The sequence below is a fragment of the Cavia porcellus genome, unplaced genomic scaffold (genome assembly GCF_034190915.1).
Source record: "Cavia porcellus strain 051 isolate PalLab524CR breed Dunkin Hartley unplaced genomic scaffold, mCavPor4.1 scaffold_9, whole genome shotgun sequence".
Taxonomy (NCBI): Eukaryota; Metazoa; Chordata; class Mammalia; order Rodentia; family Caviidae; genus Cavia; species Cavia porcellus.
In genome coordinates, this window is record NW_026947492.1 from 85,407,631 (window position 1) to 85,435,443 (window position 27,813).

Sequence of the window (27,813 nt, forward strand, 5' to 3'; positions counted from 1 at the left end):
AGAAGCATCTTTCTGTTTCAGAATTGATGATCTTTAAACCATCCTGTGCAGTAAAAGCCTGTTCCCCATTCAGGACTGGCCGGTGGACTCAGGCGGGTCACTCCCGAGTCCCCAGAGTTATCTGTGCTTGTGTGTTTAGGGAAGGAAAACAGACTTTCTCACAAATTTCCAAAGAAAAAAATGTAGGTAAGCAGATTTATGGTAGGAAATGGTGTATCGTTCAGTTCTTTTGTGGCCCAAATGAATTAAAGAAGGAAAGGTTTGCTTTGATTTATGGTTGCAGAGTTCTCAGACTAATGTTAGCTGACTGCAAAGTGGGAACACCCTGGCAAGAGGGTGTAGTGGGGGAAAACCCACCTCAGGCATCCAGGAGGCAGAGCCGGAGCTGTGGTCTCCCTCAGCCTCTGTCCCACACTGCTGGATGATGCCGCCCAGGCACAGGAACATCTCCTCCATCGTTTGCTGCCCCTCGTGCCAATCACTTCTGAAGACACCCTGACCACCTCACAGAAGAGTGCTTTTATTAGTTTCCTAGGTGTTTCTCACTCTGAGCAGACTGACAAGATCAGAGAAGTCAGTTCTACAAAATCAGAAAGCTTTACATAGCACCCTGTAAAATAATAGGTTGGGAAAATATCCGAAGGACAGTTTATCATCTAGTCTTAACTTCATGCAAGCAGAACATGAAATCTGTGTTTCTCCTAAAATAGACAACTTTGATTTCACAGCTGAAGCTGTCATTACAAAGACCACAAAAGCAAAACCACAAACCTGCTAAGGGGCGGGACTGAAACCTTAGCTGCTCTCAAAGCATTTCTAAATTGGAAGAGAGCTCTGTCCAGTTGGAGGTTTCTCAGAATCAGCGCTGTAATTTATTTCTTTTGTTTCGTGGTTAGTGGCCATGATATTTGCTACGTATAAGGTTAAGCACTATCATTGATGAGCTTCATTTATTTCCTTTGTAAAACCAAGGTAATAATTTCGCAAGTATTGCTGTAAGGACTAAGTGAAATAACAATCTTAAAAAAATTTCAAACTATAAAGTACAGTATTTTTAATACACATGAAGGCTATATAAGTGTTGTTGCTTGTATTGTTTAAAAGGAAAACGTTTAGATAACTGCAAGTCACGACTTTCACTCAGCTCTTAGAACTGGCACCAAAGAAACAAGCAGTATTCAAAGTAAAGCCACCAAGTACAGGTTACAAATTACTGGGAAAGCACTTAAGCCTCAAATCTATTTTAAGGACTAAAATTTTATGGGCAAACCAAAAGACTATCAATCATTTAAAAGTCATTTTAGTAATTGTGTCCTTAATCTTAGTATCTCTTCCATTATCATGGCAAAAATGCATTTCTCAGAGATGGGAAGTTGGCTGGGGGACAAATTCATTCCAGGGCCCCCAAGGCACCATGGGTGGCTGGTTCAGAGCCTCCACAGGAAGAGTGGCCTGGAACGAGGACCTTTGGGTTCTGGCTCTGCCATTCTCTTCCTCTTTACCTTATTGCAGTTTGTTTCCTTAGAATTTATGGTGTTTCGCATTGTATATTTTTCCTTATAAATATTTAAATTAACTATTCAAAATATATAGAGAAAACTATACTATGTATGTTATAAATTTGCACTTAATTATAATGTGTGTATGCATGTACTTGATTATATATATGAAGTGAGAAAAAAGATTGTATATTTCCAATACAATTTACACTCTGTAGGACAGTAAAATTATATAACCAATAAGGAAATCAGAGCACATTACCCAATCATCATCTGTTGCATGACACGTCCTTCCCTGAGAGATAAGTTTGGGACTCCCTTAGAGATAAGTTTATTTAAAACATTTTTGTGGAATCCCAAGCACGGCCTCTTTTGTATCGTCTTGTGATTCTGTGATTCTGCACATCCTGCTCTGTGGAGCTTCGCAGATCTTGCTTTTCCTACGATTCTGTTGCCACCTCTGTTCTGGGCACACAAGCGCGCTTACAGCTCAGAATAGATTCCAGCATTTACCTGGTAAGATTCTGTTTGCTTTTCAGGGAATTGGGTATGTTCATGGCTGATGGAGGGTATGAGTCAATTAAATTCTAAGTGTTCCCCCTGAGAGGATGTTACATCCAATTTCTGCACTCTGGAAAATGTGTTTCCATGTTTTCAGTCTAAGTGAGGGTGAAACTCAGCTCCTAGGACAGGTCGTTAGAAGCTTTTTCGCTGTCTTTGCCTTTCTATCTGGGGTTAGCCTTTTAGAGGGCTCCCATAGGGCCTTCTTGTAGGCTGTTGTATCCACAGAAAGCCTTTGGTCTCCTTTCTCTGGACTACCTTCTACTTGTATTAGTCCTTGTTTGAAGTATGTGGGGACCATGCTTATAATGGGGTGTTGTGCATGGACACAGCACACCTAAATTTGCTTTGTTCATACTCTTCCTCACCCCCTTCCACTTCATACACTAATTTTTAAATAGTGTGACTCCAATCCTTAGACCTTTTCATTCTTTCTTTAAAAAATTTTTTGATATAATTTTAAATCCCCTCCACACGTAGTTTTTACAACCCAGACAATGTCTTTCCTAAGCTTAGGAGATCCTCTCTCTAGCAAGTCATTATCAACAAACACAGCATCCTCCTCTCCCAGTGGCTGGGAAAGGGCAGGAGGATGCCTCCAGCAGGTGACCTGCTCCAAGCTGTGAAATGTTCTCCTATCAGGAAGATGTGAGAAAGTTTACACTTAATTTGAGTAAGTGATTAGCACACCGGTGGCATGGTGGCCGATGCCGTAAGACCTCCTCCAGCCTGGGCCTTCCAGGCCCCTCACCTCTGTCTCTTCCTAGCTGGAGCTGAGTAGCAGATTGAGGCTCTTTCCTATCCCTAATAATACTATTGGAACAAAATCCACTTCTGTCTGATTGCCCTGCCCAGTGCAATATTTTTTTCTTTAATATCTGTCTTTTACATAGTTGTTTGCAAAAAGTCAGAAGTAATGTAAATGCTCTGAGAGACTCCATCTGGATGTCTCCCCCTTTTCTCCCTTAATACTAAATTTATAGAGTCCAGATTTTACTTTTAGGAATGTCTTAAACTTATCTTGTTTCTTTTAGAATTTCATACTACGGTATTCTAGCTATGACTGCATGATTAGAGATATGCTTCATATTTATTGTTATTTGCATTGGCAATAAACATTTAATAATGTAGTTAAGACTTATGTAGTGCTTTATGTAGTTCTTTCTGTAGTGTTTATGAATAGACAGCTCTTTAAGAATATGCATGTGTTTAACCGCACTCAAGCAGTCTCACTTGAGTGGACTTGATTTATTGATCTCGAGGGTGTAGATATTTGAGTTTAGTTTTTTTTAAATTTTATTTAAAGAAAATAAACAGTAAATGGGTACAAGTAATACAGAATTTCAAAAAAATAAACAGTAAGAAATCACTAGTTAATAGATTACATATTGTCATCCTAGAAATAGTTGTTCAAGTTACAAAATTAAAGCATACAAAATGGACATTCAAACAGTGAGACTGCAAATAGTTGTGTTCCAACAAATACTTAGTAATATGGTCATCTGTCTCACACACCTAAACACACTTGCAGTTGTATCCTTTGGAGCACTTTCTTTTCTTCTCTTTTTTATAATAACAATTACGCATTTTGGGTTTCATTACTCCCACAGTTCTTATTACTTTTTGAGCCTAGTTTTTAGCAAAAAATACATTTATCAGAACTATCTCAGGAGAGAGGAAATGGATAGCTCAGGGAAATTCCACTCAAATGGGGTCACTGGAAAAACAGGAGTATATAAATCAGTACTTGGTAATTAGCTCCTGAGTCAGTGACATGAAGGAAGCTACACTCTTGGCAAGACACCAGAACAGCAAGCTTTCTGAACAGCGCTTCCATTTGGAATTTTACAGCATACAAATGTGAAGCAGGAGAAATGGAAAACAAACGTCAGTTAAGTTATTCATTTACTCCTGACTGTTGGAAACTCTGGATTTCAGTGTGTTTCCCTTCCCCCTTTTCTCTTCCCTGAAGCTTAATGATAGGCTCCCTTTAAGTGAATGGAAGAGATTCTCATGTCAATTTCATTTTAAACATATACTTGATGGAACCAAAGTAAAGGAATTAAATACTATGTTTTACTTCCAATAATTTCAAGTATAGTGTTTCTGGAAGGGGGCTGCTTGTCAGGCTACATTCTTCACCAGAGGGAAGAGCCATATGGTTACTACCTGGAGCTAATGTTGTCATAAAAGTATATTAGTACCAAGCATTTATTGTGTACTTATGTTCCAAGGGCTATGCTGAATAGTTCACATAAAGTTTATTGCTTTAAATTTCATGGTGACATGAGAAGTAAGATCCTATTAGTTTTCCCTTTCCACAGAAAGGGACTGAGCTGGTCACTGGTTTATCCTTGAATATATTGACACACTACACCCATGTCTCTGAAGACTGGGAAAGCATAAGTTTAAGAAGGGATACAGGAGAAAAAAAGTCAAATGGAGTGAGGTAGTTACCTGATAATGACCTTACCAAAGAATACAGGAACCAGGGTCAGAGACTAAGTTAGTTTTAGTAAGGTGGAGAATGTGGTTTGGATTTTATATCCCTATTTGCTACTATGCCAGAATATGAATATTCAAGTGATGTTAAAATAGATAATTGATTAGATTTTCTTTGCTATCAACAGGAATTTCAGTGGGTCTCCTTACTTTGGGGAAAGGTTTAAGGAGGGTACCCCATTTGTCTCAAGACAAGGAGGTGGTAACAGACCTTGGACGTGATGAGACACCCACTGAGAAAAGCGGAAAGGAAAGCTAGCATTTGATGAGAGAGGCCAGTGGGTATGAAAAGTGGGAGACAGGGGCAGGTCTCCCTTAGACTAAGACTGCTGAGCGGGGAAGAGGAAAGGTGCATGGCTCTTGGGTCTGTGGATACATTTTTTTTCCTGTGATTCGGGAGACCTTTGATTATAATCACCCTAATATTTGAGAAAAAAGGGTGACATACAAATGCCCAAGCTCTTACTCACTGTAACACTCCTGGAAACAAGCAGGACTTCTGAGGAGGAGAGATAGAAACTGTGTTCTGAAGAAGAGGGTCCTAATTCTTTTTCCACCCCTAACTGTGCAGATGAGACAATAAACTTCTCCTCCCCTGTGAAAGTGAACAGGAGAAGGTAACTTTGACCTCTGTAAGTCAAAGTCCTCAACAGAAAGTATGAGAGACAGAGCCCAAAGACAAGATCCCCGTGAGAATCTGGTAAGATGCCGGTCTCTGTCTCTCCATCCCACTTCAATGACAAGGAGAGCTTTGGACTTCTAGGGCAAATTCAGCTGTGGGTTGTTGCTTCTAAGGACAAGCATTTGAAGATCTGGAATTTCTTTTGCTGCAATAATATTACTCCTTAGAGGGCTGGTGTGGGGAGAATCAGACACTAGCCTTTTCCTATGAGTCCGTGCCATTTGAGGACTGTGATGGAGGAGAATAAGAAATAAGCAAGAATCTAAAACATCCCTATAAGTCAGCACCATGCCCAAGCCCTGGGGAGAAAACCAGATGCCAGCCCCTTCTCGTGCATAGGCTGGGGGACAAGAAGAGCCAAGCCCGTGCCCCAACCCCTGCCATCAGTGACTGATTGATGAGGTAAAGTACATCCTAATGCTTACGTGCTTAGCATTTTACTGTCTTTGCAGGTATGAGGCTGGTAGTTTGAGCATCTACTCAGAGGATAACAGTATGCAATGTAGTGTCTATGGGGTCTCCTTCTGAAGGTGGTGGTCATTGTTAATTCCAAGATAATTTCATTATCTTGTTTTGAAGTCCTTTTCATTGTTTTGTAGGGTTGGATTTTATTCTGTTTTGTTTGATTTTATTATATCCAATGGCATGGGCAGCTATTTCAGTGATAACAAGATATATTATGGTATCCATTTTGGATTTACTGTTATCTTGTTTTGAAGTCCTTTATTGCATTCATTGTTTTATTTTCATTGGTTCTGTTCTGTTCATTTTACTATATCTGAAGCTATGGGCAGCTACTCTGAAGACAATAAGAGGCATTATATTAATCCTTGTTGATTTGCTATTATCTTGTTTTGAAGCCCTGTATCACTTACACTGCTTTGTTTGATTTGTTTTATTCATTTTATTTTTCTTGGTTTTATTTTCTTTAAAATAAAAATTACAAAAAATAGTACTCTTTAGTCTAATACCCTTGTAAAATCTCTGAGAAGAGACATTTTTATTCTGAATTTAAGCCCAGTATATTGGTAGTTTATTGAGAGCTAGTTTACAGCTAGAGCATTCAGTGTTCCTTATTAAGAGTCCTAAAGCCTGATTAATAAAGATTAATGACAGTGTAACAGACTTTTTAAAATCATCTATTGAGCATTTAGCTGTATGATCTCATTTTATTTGGAAGATATATATATATCTATCTATATCTATATCTATATCTATATCTATATCTATATCTATATACATATATATATATATACATATATATATTAACCCCGTATTAGAGACAAGGTAACTGAGACTCAAGTATTGGTGGTTTTCAAAAAATGACCCAGCAAAGTGGTTTTGTAAATAAGGTAATTGCTATGACTTGAAGAAGGAGTTAGAAAAATACGTTCATGCAACATTTTATCTACCACTCTTCTCCTCCCTGGAAAATCCTTTATGTAGATAGAGAAACAATCAAATCATGAACTACATCCAAACAGCAGTTCAGGCATGGATGAAGACTGACCCCACAGACACTTTGAGGTCCCTGTGAAGAGTGGTGGGGACACACTTCTTTTTGTGGAAGGAAAAATACCAAAACTGGTTGCATAAGCAAAGAGAAGACTCAGAATTTTTTAAATTCTCCCCTCTATATATTTTAAATTCCTTGTCTCCCACTGGCCAAAGTCCTAACCAGTCACAGTAGATAAATAGCAGCCCCTTTAGTAACTTTTCATGTGATCTGGAAGAGTTTTAGTTATAAGCATGATGATAAAGCAAGAGCTGTAAGTGCTATAAAGAGACAAAATTTATTTTCTGACTCATAAGATACAGGGTGGGTTTCCTGCCTATGATTATGCATCTCACATCCAGTCTTCTATTCTATTTTGATTGAAAGGACTAAAATAATTTTAGTCTTCTTTACATCCCAGTTAAAAAAAGAAATGTAGGTGGGGAGTTTTGGTTAGTGGTGCAAACTAGTCTTTAAGTATACATCTTAGCATTACTTTCCCAAAGTGGATGTAAGGCATACTAGTCCCACAAGCTCCACTCTAATTAGGGCTGTGTGGTCAGATTCCTTTAGGGAATGTTGTAGTTAGTACTGTGCTCTGTGTAAGCCATGGCCTTTCCAGCCAGTAACTCTTTGTTTTGTGGGATGGACCCAAGTGTGGGAGGCATTTAATGTCTATATTACTTGGCCTAAGGATGCCAGTATCAGCCATCAGGATGCTCACAATTGCCCTATTATATTTCTAGATAATCTGAGGAGATGACAGCATACCTTCCTGAGAAGCAATGACGCTATCACCTTACAAATTCATAGGGCAAATTACATGTTAGTATATTATGTACCCTGGAAAGATTTTCATTTGTGTATATTTTTAATTAATTTAATATATCCTGAGTAACCCTAAGACCTCCTCTCCCCTACCTTTGTTTCTCTTTAGAGCATCATGTGACAGCCCATGGTCTACTCTTTGGAAAATACTGCTTTTCCAAGAATGATCAGGAGAAGAATATTAAAATAGGAGAAAAAACTAATTCTAATCATTTGAATCCACCTACCCATAAGACGATGGCCCAGCTGTCCATGAGAATTTAGAATTTTATCACTCATGATTCTTTCAGCCACCGGGATCCAACCGTTTCCTACTTTCCAACACCAATTCCCTGGTGTCTAACTATCTGGCTTGGACCAATTGGACACTTTTTAATTATTTTGATACTACTTTATGATGTAGTTTGAGGTGTTCAGATTTCCTTTTACTAACATGTCATCACAAAGCCACAGGGGACCCTTGTACAAGAACTTTGGGAATGATGGTTCTCAGTTGACGGGCTGTGGGAAGGAAGAGTTCTGGCTTAAGCAAATGGGTGAATCCATTGGTGAGTTCCTTAGCAGAATGAACTGTTTGAGGACTGGGCCATGGCTTAGATCACGGGTGTACTTGACGGGGACATCTTTTCCCCAGACTCTCTTCACTGGCTCTTTCCTTTGTCTGCTCTAGGCTGCAAATGTGACGCTTAACTTTCCTCTGCCTCTGCTTGCTTATCTGGTGTTACTTTGTTCTTTAATTTTTTTTTATTTTAAAGAGATTAAGACAAAACAGGACATAACAAAGCCGATCACAACAGAACAATATAAGCAACATAGTATTTCACCATAAGACAACCCGTAATTAACAGTGACTACCACAATGTCTCTTTCTTTGAAATAGTTGAGCATAACTTCATATACAATAGTATCAAACATAACAAATTAGTATAAAACCATTCAAGAGAATGAGAGTATTACAGGGCATTCTGAACCAAGTAACAGAAAACAAACAATGGCTACTATGTTATCTCATTTTCCATAGAAAATTTGTTTATACTATCACATGTAATACAATCCAATAAGGTACAACATGATAGAGCCAATAGAAACAGAAGAGCAAAAGCACGGTAGGACTTCAGAGTAAGATGGTATTATATGAGTACTTGCTATTATAATGATTTGTTTTCTTCAAAATAGCTGTTCATACCATCACATGTTTCTGCTTTGCCAAGAATATAACTCAGGTGGCCAAAGACTAAAATTTCTGAAAGTATGAGCCAGAATAAAGCTTTCCTCCTTCAAGATGATTTTCTCAGGCTTCTTAAAAGAAGGTGAATAGTACACCAAAAGCATTGTGTGTGTGCATGTGCGTGTGCATGCATGTGTGTGTGTGTATGTGTGTGTGTATTTGGCATTACATTGTTTGTTCAAGCTTGGATCACATACAATTCTCAAACACAGTTTGTGAACTCTTTGACTTGCCTTAATTTTCAGCTAATAAGAGGATACCAAGAAACCTTAGATGTCTAGTTGCATGGTAGCCATCAAAGAAAAATGGTGTTTTTTTGGTCTATTCCAAACCCTCATTTTGCCAGTGATAGAAACTAACCCGGAACTGCCCAGTGGCAGAGATGTGACTTGCCCCGGGAACCTTGACTCCCAGGCAGGAATCTTCACCCTGCTCCACTGTGCTGTCTCTTCATTGAGGAAGGATGCTGGTGTGCGAAGTGACACAGGTACAGTGAGAGAAGGACGGAAGTAGGAAAGTGAACTGTGGAAGAGGCTTGCAACAGACAATTCTCATGAAATTGTTACTTATCTATTTTAGTACTTTAAAAAGCTCATGCTCACCTCCTTTTAAATAAACCCTATTTCAAGCCAAATGTATAAATAAATCTCTAACTGCTCTGGTGGTGCCCAGTGTCCATAAACTCTATTATCAAGAAGTCCAGATGGCAGACTGAGGCTTCTTGGGGGCAGAGAATAACAGGAAGGCTTGCTTTTTATTCAAATGTAGCATAAAAGGAGGTTTGGGTTTCCAGAATTCTAGTCTGTTGGGAGCAGGTCATAATAAGATTATATGGTCTTTCCATGAAAGATCTCAATTAGTCAGTCCATTCTGTTCTCAATTATATTCTTTCTCTACTCTGACTGATGTGGATGTGGCTGTTATGAATATGGAATATACCTATATGGAATATATGGATATTAGGGTCCCTCTTTTCACTTGCTTAAGCTATAGAAATGGATTCAGAAAAGAAAAATGTACTGTTACATATATTATTTTGATAGTCTCCTGTATGAAAAAAGAATCTCCTGTGTATTTTTCTCTTGTTTAAATTCCAAATGGTAAAACCTATCTTGTTTTAATCAGTTAAATCTGGGATTAAATTTTCCTAGCATACTTCCCCCCAGGCCTGTTTTGCCTTTTTATGTCAAAATAACAAAATCACTTAACTTGAAAGGGATTGAAGTGTAAAGATATGGGGATTAATAGTGGTTTTCAGAGATAGTGATGCTAACACTGAGCTTCAAAATGAAATTCAGGACTCAAGAGTCTGGTGGGAACTGGTGGGATGCAAAACAGTAGCGTGAGTTAGGCCAAGCATGGGAAAATAGGTGTCCAGTTCTGATAGTAAAAGAGATTGAAGGGAGTGGAGAAGAATGGAAAAGTATGAGAAGCAGGATGTACCATGTACAGGCACAAATTCCCTGTGATGAATGTGATCATTACGTGTATCTAAAGTGTACACATAAAATAAAACTGTAAAAAATAAACTGAAAGTAAAATAAAAGGGAGCCAAGATTCCATCAGCATGAGTGCGACCACAGGGCAAGGTGATGATCACAAAACCCTAGATGTTAAGCTCCATCGAGGAATAAGGAGGTCCACTCACTATTAGCAGCCTTCCAAGGGAAAATGGAAATCTGGATTTGAAATACTGGTGACTAGGTCATAAAAACAGCAAGTCGATGAATAAGTCAAATTGAATGGGCTGTGTCTCACTGGCTCCTAGTTTAAGTAGACACAGTGTTGTTTCCACATCGCTCCGCCCCTCTAAACCAAATCATCCATCAGGGTTAATCTCCATCTCCTTTCTCTCTCAAACTGGTTTTCAGTGTACACTGTTTTGAGCTCCTGAGTTCTGTTAAACATCCAGCAGGGGGAACCCACAGACTGTGAAACTGCAAACTAGCAACCTAGAATCTCAAAATACACCCATGGAAAAATTTTACAGTTTTGAAGACCAGCAACCAACTTCCAGGGGTCAGGCCAGCAATTCGAGTTACAGCTGACACATCAACACTTTCTTCTCTCTGCAAAACACAAACACTGATACACCAGTCACTCTTCCTACACGTGGCACTTCTCTTTCTCTGCATTTTGGGAAACCCAAATGTAGCATTATGGGTTTTTGGTATTCAGCCCAAGCTGCCATGGATTCTGGTTCTAGTTTAATGGGAATTTAATTAAAATAATTGATTGATTAATTAGTTTTGCTGCTGGGAATTGAACTCAAGGCCTCACCTATGCTTAACAGACACTTTGCCACAGAGCTACACCTCCAACCTCAGAATTATAAAAATGAAATGAATCTTTGAGAAAAAGAACAAAGTTACCATAGCTTGGTTTTCTTCATTCTCTGTTTTCCACTGATTTCACAACTATTTCTGTGACTGTGCTTATTATTGAGAAGGGGGATTTATGAGCTGGAAGGAAATTGATTTTTTTCTTTTGTCTTTTTTTCTTTTTTATTGGTACCGGGGATCGAACTCACGACTGCCTGCTTGCAAGGCAGATGCTTATGCCGCTGAGCTAAATCCCCAGCCCCTAAATTGATTTTTTTCATAATTTGAAAGATTATACAATGTTTTTTACCTGTAACAAATCAAAAGTGCTGATCAGCTGCTATTGTCATAGATGACAATGGCTTAGGAAGAATTTTCTTAAATCGAAAGTTTACTAACAACAGAAAGATTTAAGAGTCCTCCATAGCATGACAGGTCTAATAAAACAATAATATGTAGTATGCTTTGAAAGTTATATCCATTATTTCATTTGTGCATTCCAGTAGCTCACATAACATGGGAAGAGTGAGGGACTTTTCCAAGAATAAAGCTCAGAGAAATTCAGTAATTTTCCAAACCTAAACTGGTACTACTACTCTGAACAGTGTCAAAACTACTTGGTGGCCGTTATGTTTTTATATCTAGATATCCTGCTAAAGTTTCTTGGGGTCACAGGCTGGAATTTTTGGTGATCCGATTATGGAGCTTGTAGCTGATTCCCTATTCGAAAGTGGGGTGGGATCTGATAAAGAAGCTCACTGGAGGCATGACCCGGAAGAGGAAGGGCTTGTCTCCCTTCTCAGCTCCTCCTTTCACACTCTGCTTCCTGTTTGCCATGCCTTGAGCAGCTCTGCTCTGCCTCATCCCTCTGACATTCTGCACTTTCTGTATAGCCAGCTGACCTTGGACTTAAACAGAGTAATGGGTGTTAGATACTTGTCTCAGGACAAAGAAGTAGTTTATAGGTACTATATCATCTCAGTAGTATTGTGCTTACTACTTACAGGTACAGACTCCAGACAAAAACACCTGACTTTAGATCTTGACTCCAACCCATATTAACTGAGATCTTGGGAAAATTCCTAAGCCTTATTCTTTTTGCCTGGACTTTCTTAGCTATTAACTGAGGATAAAAGCATTGTCTAGCTCAGAGGCTATTGTGATGCTTATTGAAATAATAAAGTATGAAGAATAGTGCACAGAAGAAAAACTATTCATTAAATGCTAGCTTTCAACAAACATTACAGTTATTTCAGGTAAGAAAATTATGAGAACTCAAGATCCAAAATTGTAACATGGAAGATCTTAGATTTACAATCAGGTCTGTGAGACAAGAAAGCTCCTGATGAGAGTCAAGTTTTTCCATCCCAGCGTCTAAGGTCTTTAAACCGTGTCTCTCTTCTCAGCATATTGATGGTCTCTTAAACTGCTGAATATGCCTCATACAGTCAGATCTCTGAGAAGTATATAACGTACCATTTGATTTTAAGGACATGATAGCCCAATTCTTTATTGGTGTTATAAAAGAAGAATTTTACAACGTATTGGTGCCTGACTACATACAAAGTAAAAAGTTCAGAAAAACCAATGTCTGTTTAGTATAGTCTGGAACATCAGGGAGCCCTCATGACCAAAGAAGTCTGATAATATTGGTGAGGAGGGAATGTATTCTTGGAATGTCACAGAGAAAGCAAACGTATCAGCTGTAAGGACAGACTCCCTAGTCATCATTAGGAAATAGTGGGAAAAAGGATAGGTAAAGAAGGTAGAATCCAATAGACTATCCAAGAGGTAGTCTTCAAACTCAGGCAGAAGGGTACTGAATTAAGAGGTAGATTTTAGAGCACCGTTATAGATTATTGAACATGGATTAAAGTGATTAGAGTGTTTGAGAAAGATTAATCTGTCAAAGAAGGAATGTAAACAATTAGAAAGACGAGAGCTTAGCTTCACTGATGATGGCTTTCTGAAGGAAAAGACAAGCTTAAAACAGAGACCAAGACTACTTAGTGATGCAGACAAAAAATGTTCAAAAGATCTGAGGTGGAGGGTAAGAAAGTGGACCTCAAGACAGATGTGACTTGCGGTCTGCTATACGTTTGGTTTATGTGGATCTTTAAACAATGTGGGAGACTTCACATCAGTAATGAATTTAGAAGCACACTGTTAAAACACAGATGGTGAAGGGGGATTAGAGATGAGGGAAAGGCAGATGGATCGGTGGCATGAAGGGAAATAAAAAAATAATTAAGACACTCTAAGTACAAGTACCTGCGCCCTAAGAGAAAAGTAAATGTTATGTGCCACAAACATACGCTAATGTCAGTGAAAAAAAGAAAAAATAAAAAAACATTTATAAGTCTAGAAGATCTAGTGATGCTGGGGTTGAGTTTCTGCGGGGCCAGCCCTGGAGCTGAGCAGTAGCAGCCCACTTAAAATGAGTGATGCTCACTGAGCTCTCACGCATCCTCCTTCCATGCCAGTTTTCATGCCTGTGGAGCTCACACGAATGTTTGATTGTGTGGTCCCTGCTGAGGATTTGGGGCCGGATGGTGCAGTGATAACAATGCTCGGATATGAGTGGCTGGGAAGAAGAGTTCTGAGGAAGGCAGATTCCTCAAATTCATCTTTGGATTCTTCTTTCTCTCCTTTTCAGTGCCTGGAATTCATAATGCAGATCCCTATATTAAGATGTCTTGTGTCTAAGAAATAACTGCACAAATGTATCCAGACTTCATAGCAATAAAAAGAGAAATTGGCTTCAAAATCTTACGTACTCCTTGCAGACAGGGCATGAGGTCACCCCCTTCCTTAAAAAAGGAAGTAACACCCTGTTAAAAATAGACCGAACTCAGAGCAAAACAGTAGCAGAAACAAGTCCTGCAGCTGTCATGTGATGTGAGAATCACAGAGAAATCATCTTGTTATTATAAATGCATTGTTTATATAAACACTTGTAAGGTTCTAAATACTGTGCTAATGCATGGAAGGTCTTGCCATCTTTTTTTGTACTTAGTGCAAATTCAGTAATTGAATTCTCTCTGCTAACTCAACCCTGTGATAAATGAATGGGAGAGACTTGACAAGGGAGTGCAAATAGGTGCTCTCAGGGCTGAGAGGAAACATATGTAAAGAAGCCAGCGTATGACCTGGTGCTTAGAATACATAAAATTATTTCTGGTTCTCTTTGGGTTACCGTCATGCTTTGACTTGTAAATTTAATAGGCAAATTTTATTGAGTCAAATGAAGCATTCCTCTGACTCCATGCCTGAAGGACAATCAGTGGAGATGGGTTAACACATTTTTGTTACAGCTTTCAGACTTCTTTATTTTTTCTATAAATTCTCTTCAAAATTCATGGAAAGCCAGATATCAAAGTGGCATTTGGGAGCATGAGGTTTATTTTATCAATACTTGATGATATCATACTTGGAATAATTAAATAACTTCCTTTGCAAGTTCGCACAGCAAATTAGTGGCAGAACGGGGAATAGAATCCAAGTTTAATTCATAAATCCAAGCTAATGCACTCAAATCATAATTATTCAAATTTATTCCCCAAGACTTAAATTCCCTGTTATGGTTTGAAATGTTTTTACAAAAGGGAAGGAAATGAAGTAAAGTGAAACTCAAGTATTTAATGTCTTCCACCGAGAAAATTGAAAATTCAACTTTGGTAACACTGGTCCTCTAAGGACATTGGCTTTTTTATTTTACCACTGGAAATGCAGATGCAGATGCACTGGAAATATTCCGTAGCCTTGGAATATTAATCTGAGCACTGACTTTGGTACCAATGGTAAGGATGACTCAGCAGGGCCATTGTTTGTGGGGCATATTTTAGGAAATTGAAAAAGTAAAGGGCAGCAACCTTTGTGCTGCCTTCACAACTGAAATTCACAGTGGAAAATTCCAAATAATCTTTCTTCCATATTCTCCTGTAAAAGGAAAATGATTAAATATTTAAATCTCCCTCAGGGAATAGTCTAGGCTATATGACTCTGCCCGTTAGTGCTTGTCAAGGAAGGAAGAAAAACTATTGTTAGATACAACCTTTGGATATAGCAAAATGGTTAGAATTATTCTGCATGTTTTTGGAGGATAAAAATAGACTCAGCATATTAAAATAAGCAGAAGACATTTTGCTTTGTTTCAAGTAGGCATTTTCTTACGAGTTCCCTAGCTCCAATTATTGGGTATGAGATTCATTAGGCAACTAAAAAACGTTTACTGCTTTCTGCTCCCAATCATCCTCTATTGCCTAGTTACATTATTGTGCCTCAATAAGTACAAACTACTTAAAACAAGTGCTCTAATCATCTTAGGCCATTAAGCCAAAGCCCATTAATAATATATATTTTAACGTTTTGGGACAGGATTTCAGTTATGCAATTCAGGTTGGCTTTGAACTCACTTTGTAGCCCAGGCCAACCTGTAACTCATCGTTCCTTGTGCCTCAGCCTCCTGAGTGCTGGAATTAAAAGCATACATCACCACACCCAGTCTAAAAAAATGGCTTAAACTAGGTAGCTCAGAATTAGAATCAGTGCATCTCTTGCAAATGTCAAAGCTGAGAATTCAGAGATGAAATAACTGGCAAGGTTTCCGCTCTGGTTCATAGACAGGACAGCTTCACTGTGTCCCCAAGAGATAGGCGTGATGAATGAGTCTCATTTGTTAGAGAACTAATCCTCTGTCTGATGACTCTGTCATAGCGTAAGCACTTTCCAGAATTTCCCATCTCTGAATAGCATCATCCTGAGGGTCAGCTTCCTAAGTATGAATTTGCAGGACACAAAAAGTGAGACCCCAGCATAGTTTTCCACTGAGCTCACATGGAAATTGTCACATTAGTATGTGATAAATATTGAGGAATAAACAAGAAAAGATAAAAAGAAAGACAGAATAAGAGTAACAAAGAATTTGGAATTTTTCATTCCCTTATTCAAGATGACATGAGAAATATTTCAACAAAGTTCTTTTATTTCAGATAGGTAATCTCTTTCTGGAGCTGATGTGGACAATAAAATTTCTCATGTGGTAAGTCATACACACTATTCAAAAATCATATATATATATAAAATCACATATATATGTGTGTAAAATCATATATATGTATATATGTACACATATATACCTTTATATATATAAAAGATATAGGTATGTGTGTGTCTTTTAAAATTGTAGTCATTTATACATCTGTTTCACACATGACATTTATTTGACCCTTAAATCAGAAATCTGTTATTCAATTGTCTTAAGAGTTAATGAACTGATCAGCATTGGCTTTAGATGCATTTTTGATAAACCTGGCATTTTAACCATGCTCTGTTAAGGTTGTAGTATTCCGAACACAGGAGGAAGAGTTTAAATTATCCTTATCACAGAAAAGGACATTGGATTTGGTAGCACTTCTTTTAATTATGTTAAATTGAAGCAAAGCCTGGTCCTGACAGTCTGTAATTACGCATCCATTATGACCTGACAGAGAAGAATAGGGAAAGAGAATATTCTTTAATAGAGAGCACAGGCATTCTGGCACACATCTCATAATCACTTCTAGCAAAATTGCTTTAAGGCAAGGTCAAATTTCTCGGTGATTGAAGAGAAGGCTATCAAAGGGCCAGGGCTGTGGTGTCAGAGGGAGCAAGGAGGGGTGAAGGGGGGAGTTTCTGAAGACCCCTGGGGAACCGCATTTTTGAGTTTCTTCTTTGAACCAGTGGCATCCACCTTGGCCTTGCCTGCAGTGACCCAGGCCAGTGTGTGAGCAGAATATTTTGTTATATCTCATCAGGTGATTCACAGTCATCATAAATCATTCATGCTTGACAATACCTCTAAGAAAGAGGAGCAGACACGATAATTCTCTCATTGCCATTCTATTCCACAATCAGTTGATCAGGGCCCTTGTCACTCTAACTTCTTTGACTTAATGCATTAAATCACAGTTGCCCCAACCTTACAAAGCTAGCTCTAAGAGTCATTTTGTCCAGACTCAGAAGTTTTCTTACTCAAAAGAAAGAAGGGGAGAAAGGGGAAAGAAGCAATGGAGGAAGAGACAAATGGAAAGAAGGAAGGAAGGAGGGAAGGAAGGAAAGAAGGAAGGGAAGGGAAGGAGGGAGAGAGGAAGGGAGGAAAGCAAGAAGAAAAGAGGGCAGACAGGAAGAAAGGAAAGAAGGACGATATAGGAGAGAAAAAGAATGAAGAAGAAAGGAGAAAAAGGGAGAAAGTCTCTAGGAAACAAATGGACAAAAGTAACAATGAAAGAAAAAAGAAAGAGAAATTGCTTATTCTTCATTTGGCAAACAGAAAAAAAGTAAAGAAACTGAAGTGGGTAAAAAGTTTTGTCTGACATGTTTTCTTTGTCTGTCCTTCCATTCAAGGACCTCTGAGCTAGCACGGTACTAAGCTACAGTGAATGATGCCACAGTGAACACAGCAATGCTGATATTTCTTCAGGATCCAGGTACCTACCTGCTGGATAAACATGCAAAACTGGGCTCAGGGAATTTTCTCTGTGCTGAGCTGTGCTTGCTTGGAGGACATAGTTCAGATAAAGGAGAGCTCAAATTCTTACCCATTTCAGTGCGGTCACTCAACTGTGCGCACTGAGGTCACAGCCACGTCTCAGATAGACTTGCGCTTCCTCACAAAGGCATTTTGGTCCATATATGGTTGAGAGCTTTGAGTTTCAGTGAGGAACACGGTTAGGTCTTCTTGTCCTGCTGTCGTGTTGATGTTAATGCCACAGAAGCTACTCTTATTTCTTTCTTTCTGTAAGTAACACTGAATAACAGTAATCCTATCCATGGGGTTATTTTAGAATGCTAACTCTCAGAGAAAAAAAATTATGTTTAACTTAACTAAGCAAACGAATCACTATTGTCTTCCCTTCCACACTTATTATCAAGGGCATGGACACTTCAGTGCTGAGAAAACCTGAGAGCAAGGATAACTTTTGCTTGCTGCGTAACACAACTGCTTCCCTGTCCTCTCCCACACCGTCCAGGTGATAAATGTTTTTATCACGGCTCTTGACTGTTTTGGAGGCTTTGCATGGTCTAGAAATACACTATCCAGTGCTGGTATGTTTGCTACAGAGAGAGTTTACGCATGTGAATAGCTTTTCAAGACCTCTTCGACATACGTTAAGCTGTATTTATTTAAAGCTTCCAACTTGGTACGTTTAGATACACGTATGTAACCGTAACAAAATACACACAGTCAATAACATAACCATCATCTCCAAATTTTGTTTGTGCTCTATTTTCCTTCTCCCAATCTTTCATCCTTGTCGCACTTTTGTTTAGGAAACCACTTATTTGAATTGCATCACCATGGATTACTTTCCTTTTATAGGATTTTTATGAATGAAACCAACTATGGCCTACTATTTTCAATCAGCTTAACCATTTGTCTGTAGAATATCATGTTGTCTATGAAGAACAATGTTGGAAATTCTTTTCAGTCTTGAAGTAGGACATTCCTGTCATTGCCATAGGTCACTATGGAGAGCCCCCAGGGCAATGGGAAATAGAAGGCAGTATCACAACTTCCTCATGTTTGTACTGTGAATGATGGCAGTGCCTCGCCACGTCAGCACTAAAGGAGGCTGAGACAGGAGGATCGCAGGTCCAGGCCCAACCTGGAAAACTTATCCAGACCCTGTCTCAAGCATAGACTAAAAAAAAAAAGTCTGGGGATATAGTTACACGTGAATTCTATGTGTTCAGTTGTGAACCACTCCTATTTTTATCAGGAATCTATCCTGAATTTCAATACACATTTTTTTCAGTTTTGGTATATTTGGGTTTTGTTTGTTTGCTAATGTGACAAACTACAATGATTTATTTTTTGGACACGCAGACAAGTTTAGATTCTTGGGACCACCGACTTTGTTATGATGTGTTATAGATTCAATTTGCTAATACACTACTCTGAATTTTCCCATGTAAGCTTATGAGGGATGTTGGTTGAGAAGTTTTGGTAATTTTTTTTCCCTTGGTGTTGATTTCAGGGTAATCCTTGCCTTATACACTGAAATGGAGTTATTCTTTTTTCATTTTCCAGAAGAATTGGAAGAATTTGTGTATGCCTAGTATTTTTTCTTTTTGGAATGTTTGATAGATTCATAAAGTCATAAACTATAGGAGTCAAGATTTTTATGTGGCAAAGTTTTAACTGTAAATCCAACTCCTTTATTAGACACAGGATAGAGTGGTTATGGTTATGATTATTCTTGAGTGAGTTTTATTTGAGTCTTTCAAAAAACTTGTTTGCTTTATTCAAGTTGTGACAGTTCACATTAAATTACTCATTTAACTTACTATAAAATAATGAAATGTAAATACAATTTAAAATTCAGTTTCTTAAAAAAATTCAGTTTCTTACTAGACTAGACTAGAGATACTGAGGACAAATGAATTATAACTACATATAGCTGTTTGAAACTATATTCAGTGGCATGTAGCATAGTTCAGCCACTGAAGAGAAATCTCTGTCAGCAGCTATAGAGATGAATATTAAAGTTAACGTAAATTATACTTTGAATAAACTATATTCTTTTATGCTATGTATTAATTGGGGATCAATATGGGAATAGGTCAGCTCTAGATGAGAAAAATTTATTTGAAAAGTTATTTCTGTAATAAGGATTTTTGTTTTGAATCATGTGTTTGATATGTACAGTAGATATTACAAATCACACACTTTTGCAGAGATTCAGATCACTTTTAGAGTAGGATTTATCAAATGCAGCTTTTCTAGTATTTAGAAGAGCAAGCCCCGGATCATAGCTGGCCTTTCCTAATTGATTTGATAAAGTAAAAGAATGAGGAGTACCATACATTACAAACAGGAACTTGTAATCCATAAGTTCTATTTTTTGATAAAACCCCTGTCTACATTTTATATTGCTGTGAAGTCTTTTTCAAAGAATATTTTCCCAACACAAGGTTGAAAGAGACTGTTTGGTGTGCATTTACATTGAAATATTGATACACAGTAGCTACCCTGAAAGCTGCAAATCATAGTTTCCATGGTGAACCTGTCACTTGTTATAAGGATTGATATCTCACGGGTTAGGGAGACTCAGGGCTGCCCTGAGCAGAATTCTCCTTCGCTTCCTTGGCATTTCTAAATGATTTGCTTCAAGTGGCTTGCTCTGTTGATAAGTGTGTGTTCAAATTATTTACACTAAAGCAGACCTAATCAATTAAATTTAACATCCCAACCTACAGAATAGGTGCCCCCTACCAGGACTGATCTTTTTGAAATAGAAACAAAAGCTTTGTAATTTCATTGAGAAAGTGAGGACTTCGGCTTAAGTAGAAGAGCAGCCTGAGGCTCCTTTTTCTATTAAACTAATTTACATTGCTTCATAGTTTTTTTTAAACGACATACATATTTTCATAACCAGGAGATAGGCTCTTAGCAATCGATTGCTTCCTCTTGATGTTGGGTGCATTTGGAACTCTGGAGAAAATACATCTGAATCTTAATGTCTTTGAATATGCTGCCTAATTAATCTGATCCTCACTTTCTGAACTCCAAAACAGATGATTAAACATATCTCACAAGGACATAGGAAAGCACAGTAAATAAGTGCATGTACCTGGCTGTCAGAAAGACTGGCATCTATAGCCTTAGGTCTGCCAAATTAATTTTGGAACTTGAAAAATGTAAACTTTCTCATTGGTCTATGGCACCAGTATGTACATAACATATGTAATATATATAATACATATACTAACACAATTATTATATGAATAAAAATGAATATATGTTAAATCTTATATAAATAATAAACATAAAACATATATGTATATTATACAATACATATATTGCATATTATCAAATATCATAAAAACAATAAATGCATCATATATTATCATATATCATAAAAATAATAAATGTTTATGAGTGAATTTAGTGATTAATAGATATCTTAAATTTGATATAAATTAAAATGATATCAAATACGTATTGTATGATAATTCTTATTTATAGTAAGTATTAAGTAATGGGCAAATATTGCAAGTAATTAATGTGGTTTTCTTGGAGTTGCAGTCATTATAGGAAATATTTTTTCATTGTATTCTTATTTTTTTCTACAAGAAGAATGCACAGGTTTGCAATATTAAGAATCAACTATGCCTTTAAAGAGAAAGCAGAAGCAGTTCTTGTGGTTTATGCGGACAACAGGTAACCAGCATACTTTTCTGTATGATGTATAGGAAACATGGAGTTAGACATCTTGCAAAAGGAAAGGGGTCCAAGAAGTGGATTAACGCAGGGAAGTGAAGGGATGTAAAAAGATGAACATGTGTTAGGTACATGTCTCTACTTCCCACCCTGAATGCTGTCAGTAGGTTCTGCAAACTCATACTAATAAAAATTAAAATTAAGAAAATATTCATAAAAAGAATACAGTGTGCTCTACTTTGGTTTCCTATATGAATCTTCCACACTTCTCTCATGTTTCCCTTTGACTGGAGATGAATAGAAATTTGAGTTCCTAAGGAAATGATTCTTTCTGATCTAAAGAGAAAAGTGCTAGGATGACTCACCTGAGCGCTGCCCAAACTCCAGGACCCTGGATAGCACCTGGGCTCCATCCTGGATACCTGCATGGCTCTTCCAGCTCAGTTTGTTTTTATAGCCAAGTACTTTGTTATTTCAGCTCATCTTCATGTGGAGAGGAAAATCCTGGTTTTCACAGCGACCCACGACTACCCTTGACATACTGTGGCTTGCATCTGTAATGATTCACCAAACTGCTGTTAAAGACAAGACGTTACTCAGTGAACTTCATGATGCTGGTCTTGCTGAAGCAGGCAAATACCTTCTACTTTGTTAATGATCTATTTAAATAAAAAAATACTTGGCCACTGGCTCTGTTTGGTGCTTGTCTGTGGGTCACATACTGGTGAATATTTTTAGGCTTCTTCAAGCAGCCAGAATACAGTAGATTAATAGAAGACCATCACCATACCCTGTTTTAAATCTTGACAATTGCTGCTCTCTCTGAGTATTTTTGCCAAAGTAACACTTATAATTTCTATCTCTAATGGAGTCATAAAAATTTGATGGCTCTTCAGAAGAGAATTCTTCTACAAAAAGGGAAAATTGGAGTAAATTAGTCAGGGAGTTTTCAGAGCCATCAAATAAAATGTTGTGCAGTGTTGTGACATTTCAGCTTTCAAATTGGTGCTGAAGCTTTGCAGTCAAGCTGATGAGCTCTGTCTGCATGTAAGAGGAATAAGCTAGTCAATACCTTGAAAAGCAGCCTGCAATATCATGGTCTATATTTCTAATCACTGAGTCAAGAGTATATGTTTCCTGTGGTTGAATTATAAATAGAAATGTCAACTGCTTGCAATTGGTTTTTAGGATTTCCTCAATGATGTCTAGAGAAATTTCCACAAATCTTAAGCTTCATCATATACACCTTCACAAAACTCCATCCTTTACCAAATCCTTTCACAACTGGAGCTGTTTGCAATTAAACACTTATGCTGTAGGTTGTTTTTTCATACAGCTTTAGAAAAAAAGATAACTGAGGTGGACAGTGAAAAGGATTACAATGCATTATTGTTAATGTAATTGCTATGTTATAGTAGTGGTAAGTAATTTTGTTTCTGGTCTTTTTTTTCAGTTTATGTTACTAGGAATAATAGTCCAATGTCTTTGGGTTGAAACTTGCATATTTTCTATTATTTCATTCCTAACACTTAAATGTAAATAGAATTATGGCTCCTCCAAGTTGCAAGCCAGCTTCCATTTAGAAATTTTGCAATTCTAAGATATGAATTAAGTATTTAATTCTTCATTCAAGGTGAAATTCCTCATTTTGAAAAAAAATCAAAATTCTTATCAAGGAAAGAAGTAGAATATTGTCAAATTTTCATCTTTTCTCTACTCATCTCTTTTTTCATACAATACTTGAAGGGGAAGAAAGAGGAGATAAAAGGATAAGATGATTTTTAAAACATATGATATATTTTTATTAACAGCAATTATTAGTGATAATGAAACCTAAACTTGGTTTGACTTTTAATCTCTAGACCAGCTCTCCACTTAATATATTCATTGGGATTTCCAATATTCACATTTTTTATGTGTGACAGGGTTATACTATGTAGTTCAAGATGGCCTTGAACTCCCTATGTAGCCCAGGCTGGCCTCAAACTCACAATGATTCTCCTGCTTCAGTCTCCTGAGTGCTGGGATTACAGCTGTGCACCACTGCACCCAGCACAATATCCACATTTAAAATGTTCAAAGCTGAGCCAGTTCACCCAAAAACTACTTACATTGGTCATCTACCCATTTTAGGAAGTCTTTCTTCCAGTTGTTGATGGCCAGATCTTTAAATAACCTCTCATTCTTCTTTTCACACATTGAGGTTTTTAGGAAATTTTGTTGGTGTTTACCTTCAGTATACACTGAGTATTCACCACTTCTCCAGTTACTGGTGGACTCCAAGCCACCGTCATATCTCTCCCATGCATTATCTTCTCATCATACTTCTTTGTATCTTCCCCTATCCCTTTATTCCTAGAGTGCAGTTTATGTAACCTCAGTTAAAATCCTGAAATGGCTCCCATTGCTACTTAAAAGCCAAAGTTGTTTGCAACATCATGCAAGACCTGAAATAATCTGGTGGCAACTATCTCTCTCTTCTCCTGTACAATTCATTTTCCCCATTATGCTCATTGAAATCCCCTGAGATTTTTTGAGTGCCTTAAAAATCTGTCTTGTGTGTTCTCATTCTGACTAATTCTTCTACCTGGAATGCTGTGTTCTCAACTCCATGGATCACCATATCACCTCCTTTATTTCTTAGTCCAAATCTTACCTGCTAACAACAATGCCCACTCTGTCTATCTTGATATTCGTGATCCTTATTTGGACCTTTGAATTCATGCATTTAGTATTTGCACCATAGACAGCTAGATCCTTAGTGTCTACAACAGTACTTAACAGTACCTATCAATGGAGTAAAAATTTATGGGTTGAACTGGATATACTTTCTTACTTTTAGTGGAAGCTTCCTGAAGCTAAAGCTTTTCTTCCTTTGAGCTGCCCAGATACCTCAGAATGGTTACCATTGAGTCCTTAGTCTTAAGAATCTATTTTCCACTTCAACTTATGATGCTGGAAATCTTCAATCATGTATATAGTACTATTCATTGGGACCTGGATGACCTCAGGAGGCGCATATCCGGTTCGTGGGTGTCTTAGTTACCTTATACTCGTCACTGAGACAAAATACCTGATGCCCAAGTTGGGAAAGGAAAGGTTTATTTCTTACAGTTTTTGGAGGTTTCAGTTCACACTCAGTTGGCTCCAAGATAGGCAGGCATGGCTGGACCACAGTTCATGGCAGCCGCCGACAGCAAGCTCGAACCAGCAAAGAGAGAGACATACCTTCTTCCTGCCATTACATCACATCCTGGCTCCACCCCTATGTGGGTGGAGCACTGACACCATCAATCCAAGCACTATACAATGAACCATCACAAATGAACAATGCAAACTCATGAGGCCTGGGGGACACAAACATAAACCATGACAGTGGGTATTATTCATGTTGGGAACCACTAATTCACAATGACCAATTTTGCATACTCCTATAAGAAATGATAAAAAATGGAGGCTTGGGTTATCAATACCTCCTATTTGAGATTTCCCAGTAACTCTTCTTATCATATGATCATCTATACCCTCTGGAGTCATTGTAGGATTATACTCCAGGACAAGATCTTCATAGCATATGATTATCTATGTCCTTTTGGGTCTGAGTCTTCCGATAAATTGTAATCCCTTGCTAGCCTCACCTACCACTGTGTCCCCCCAATAAGTAGTGGCTGCTTTGGGACTGGTTGGGAAACCCAGTTGGAGACACTGACTTCCCAGTCATTGATGCAATACTACATTGTCTCTGTTGGATTTTTCCCCTATTATACTCTTAAGACAGATAATCAGGACTCTTGGTCAGGCTCCTTGATAATTTCCAACAAATTGGAGATGTAATTCAAACAAAGTCCACCCTGCTAATATAACCTACTTTACATGGTCACTTATGAACCAGCTGGCATTTGAGTGTGTTTTCCAAAGAAACCGAACCAATATCTTCGTAATACTTAGTTGTTCAATCTTTACGGCAATGTGATCTTCCTTGAATTTACTGTTTTCCTTGGTAGAGAAGATTTACAGACTTTCACTTTGTCTTTTCTGCACTAATACACAGGTCAGTAAACACATGGGTCAGTTCTATAATCTGCTGAGTCTGTCTATTCCAAACCTTGGAAATGACCACATGCTGAATTTGGGTTTTTAGGTGGAGATAATAGAAAATGTGTTTATTCATTTAAATCAACTGGCTTATGCATATGCGGAGGCTTGGAAAAGTCCAAAATATGATGAAAGTAGAAAGCAGATTTAAGACTCAGGGAAACAAAGCTGGAAATTGAACCTAAAGCTAGTGAATGAGGAAGAACTGATGCTGCAGAGGAAATTTGAAGAAAGTCAGTTGGCAGAGCTCCCTCTGAGCCAGAGGAAGCCAAGATCTTGTTCTACTAAGACTTTCAACTGATGGGACAAACCATGCAAGTTGTGGAGGTCAATGTGCCTACCTAATGTCCATGGGATTAAGTGTAAGTATCGTCTATACACATCATAACACACACACACATCCAAAGTAATATCTGACCAAATACCAGGGCACTGTGAACTAGCCAAGTTGACACATTAGGTAAACCACACAGACTTACTACACCAACTGTCACATGGACTTGAGCTCGAGTTCCACCAATGATTTCCTGCACATTAGCCTCTGCTTAGATAACAGATTGGGGTGGTATTCTGGGTCTTCTAGGATTTGTATTATGTTACAGCCAGCTCTAATAAATCCTGCAAAATTAATTTTCTTTCTACAAGGCACCAACACTCCAGACAAGGCCTATATGTCTTTCTGAGGAAAATGAGTGACATAAATTTTTGATACAAGTAAGGTTCTTACTCAGGTGTGTCTGATCCCTTTTTTTACATGTGTTCTAGATCTATAAATAGGCTCAATTTTTGAAAATGTCCATTTGTTTTAAAAAATAATTCAAGACAGATTCTATTCAATTAATCTAGAACCTTTTCTTTCATAGGTATTGAGCAAGAATTTAGGTAAATGAGTTCTAATGACTTCAAGATTAACTAACTAGTATCACAGATCTCTGAGTCAAATTAGTCTTTTGCCGCTTTGGCTCTGCTGTTCATGACTGTAGTCATGGTCATTTTATCTCTGACAATTAGATACTTCTACTTGGTCTCTGGAGATCCAGTAGCCCCAATTAGATTTCATAGTTATTTAAAAAATTATTCTTAATATTTGTCTCCTCCAGACTGTGCATATCAAAATATATCTTAGTGGAAATTCTCCAGAGAAATAGAACCAATAACAGTGGGGAGGAAGGGAGAGAGAATTTAAAGCTAAGTACAATCATCCTTCTGTCCCTTTGCAGAGTGAAACTTACAGCATATAAAGCCATTTGCATACACACACACACACACACACACACACACACAACAGTTTTTTTACAAACTTTTTTGGATTTCTTGCACAATTTTCTTAGCTTTATCTAACTGTAATTCATAAATGATGTGATATGACCCTTCACAAAAATAGACAGTCATGAATCCACATACATTTTGATCTTGGGTAAATTTTCTGAATTGCAGACAATTATGTTTCCTCTTCTCTTCTTTGAAGAAGGAGACTTTAATCTCACTCTTTTGTAGAGTGTGTTGTGAGAATTCGGTGATGGATGAGTGTGGGTGATTCGCATTTCTGGCTCAAATCCACTATTGGTTCCCCATTTGTCCTCCTCCTGGGACAGAGGGAAATTTTCATCTATGTTTCTATCGCTCAGCATCTAATATGAGACAGAGCACAGAAAAGATTTTGAGTAGCTGTTTGTGGAGTGAACAAATATATCCAGTTCTATAAACACAGAGAAGAGGAGACACTTAATTATAAGTTCATTAAGATAATTGTATTCCTTCCCTTCACCTCAGTACTTGCCAAGCAAATTTCTCATATTAACACAGTTCTCAAGAAAACTTGTCTGTTCAAAAGAAAATAAACTCTCCACTTGGTATGAGAGTTTTTGTATAGGAGGCAATATTCCTACTTATAAAACAAGAAATTAGATTTGAAGTTCCTAATCAGTCTCGAGTGAGTTTCATTAACATCCACTAGTCCCATAGAAGCTAAGAGACATTGAGTACATGAATATGAGATAACTTTTGACAGTGAGAAGTGAGGATCAGGCTTGTAGGCCAATGGAGACAATACAAGAACCACCACAGCTATCCATGACTTTCTTGAGGAAATTAACAAGGCTGAATTTAGCTAATTTTACATCACTGGATCCAAATATCTAAGACACATGACTTAAAGGAGGACAGGATTAATTTTACTCACATTTAATGAGGTTCCAGTGCATTGTCCTCTCACCTCAAGCCTGGGGCAGCATGGTGGAAGTGCATGTTAGAACAAAGCCTCTCATTCGCTGGAATTCAGAGCACAGCGGAGGAGCACTGATGAGAGATCCATGGCTCACTCCTGTTACTCACCTGCTACTGGGCCCCACACTGGGCTATGAACATCAGTGGCTTATTCCACTGACTGTTACAGCAT

The 27,813-nt window shown here is 37.9% G+C and overlaps 1 long non-coding RNA gene across 3 annotated transcripts; it reads left to right on the forward strand.

The window, feature by feature from the left end:
* The first annotated feature begins 1,834 nt into the window (after window positions 1-1,834).
* Window positions 1,835-22,005, forward strand: LOC134477593 (uncharacterized). Of its 3 annotated transcripts, none has more exons than XR_010049603.1 (5): window positions 1,835-2,015; window positions 16,108-16,157; window positions 17,501-17,583; window positions 21,234-21,320; window positions 21,799-22,005. It is a non-coding gene; the product is annotated as an uncharacterized LOC134477593 (long non-coding RNA). The 3 variants fall into 3 exon arrangements; XR_010049604.1 differs by having other exon boundaries at window positions 21,237-21,320; XR_010049602.1 differs by lacking the exon at window positions 21,234-21,320.
* Window positions 22,006-27,813: the final 5,808 nt, after the last annotated feature.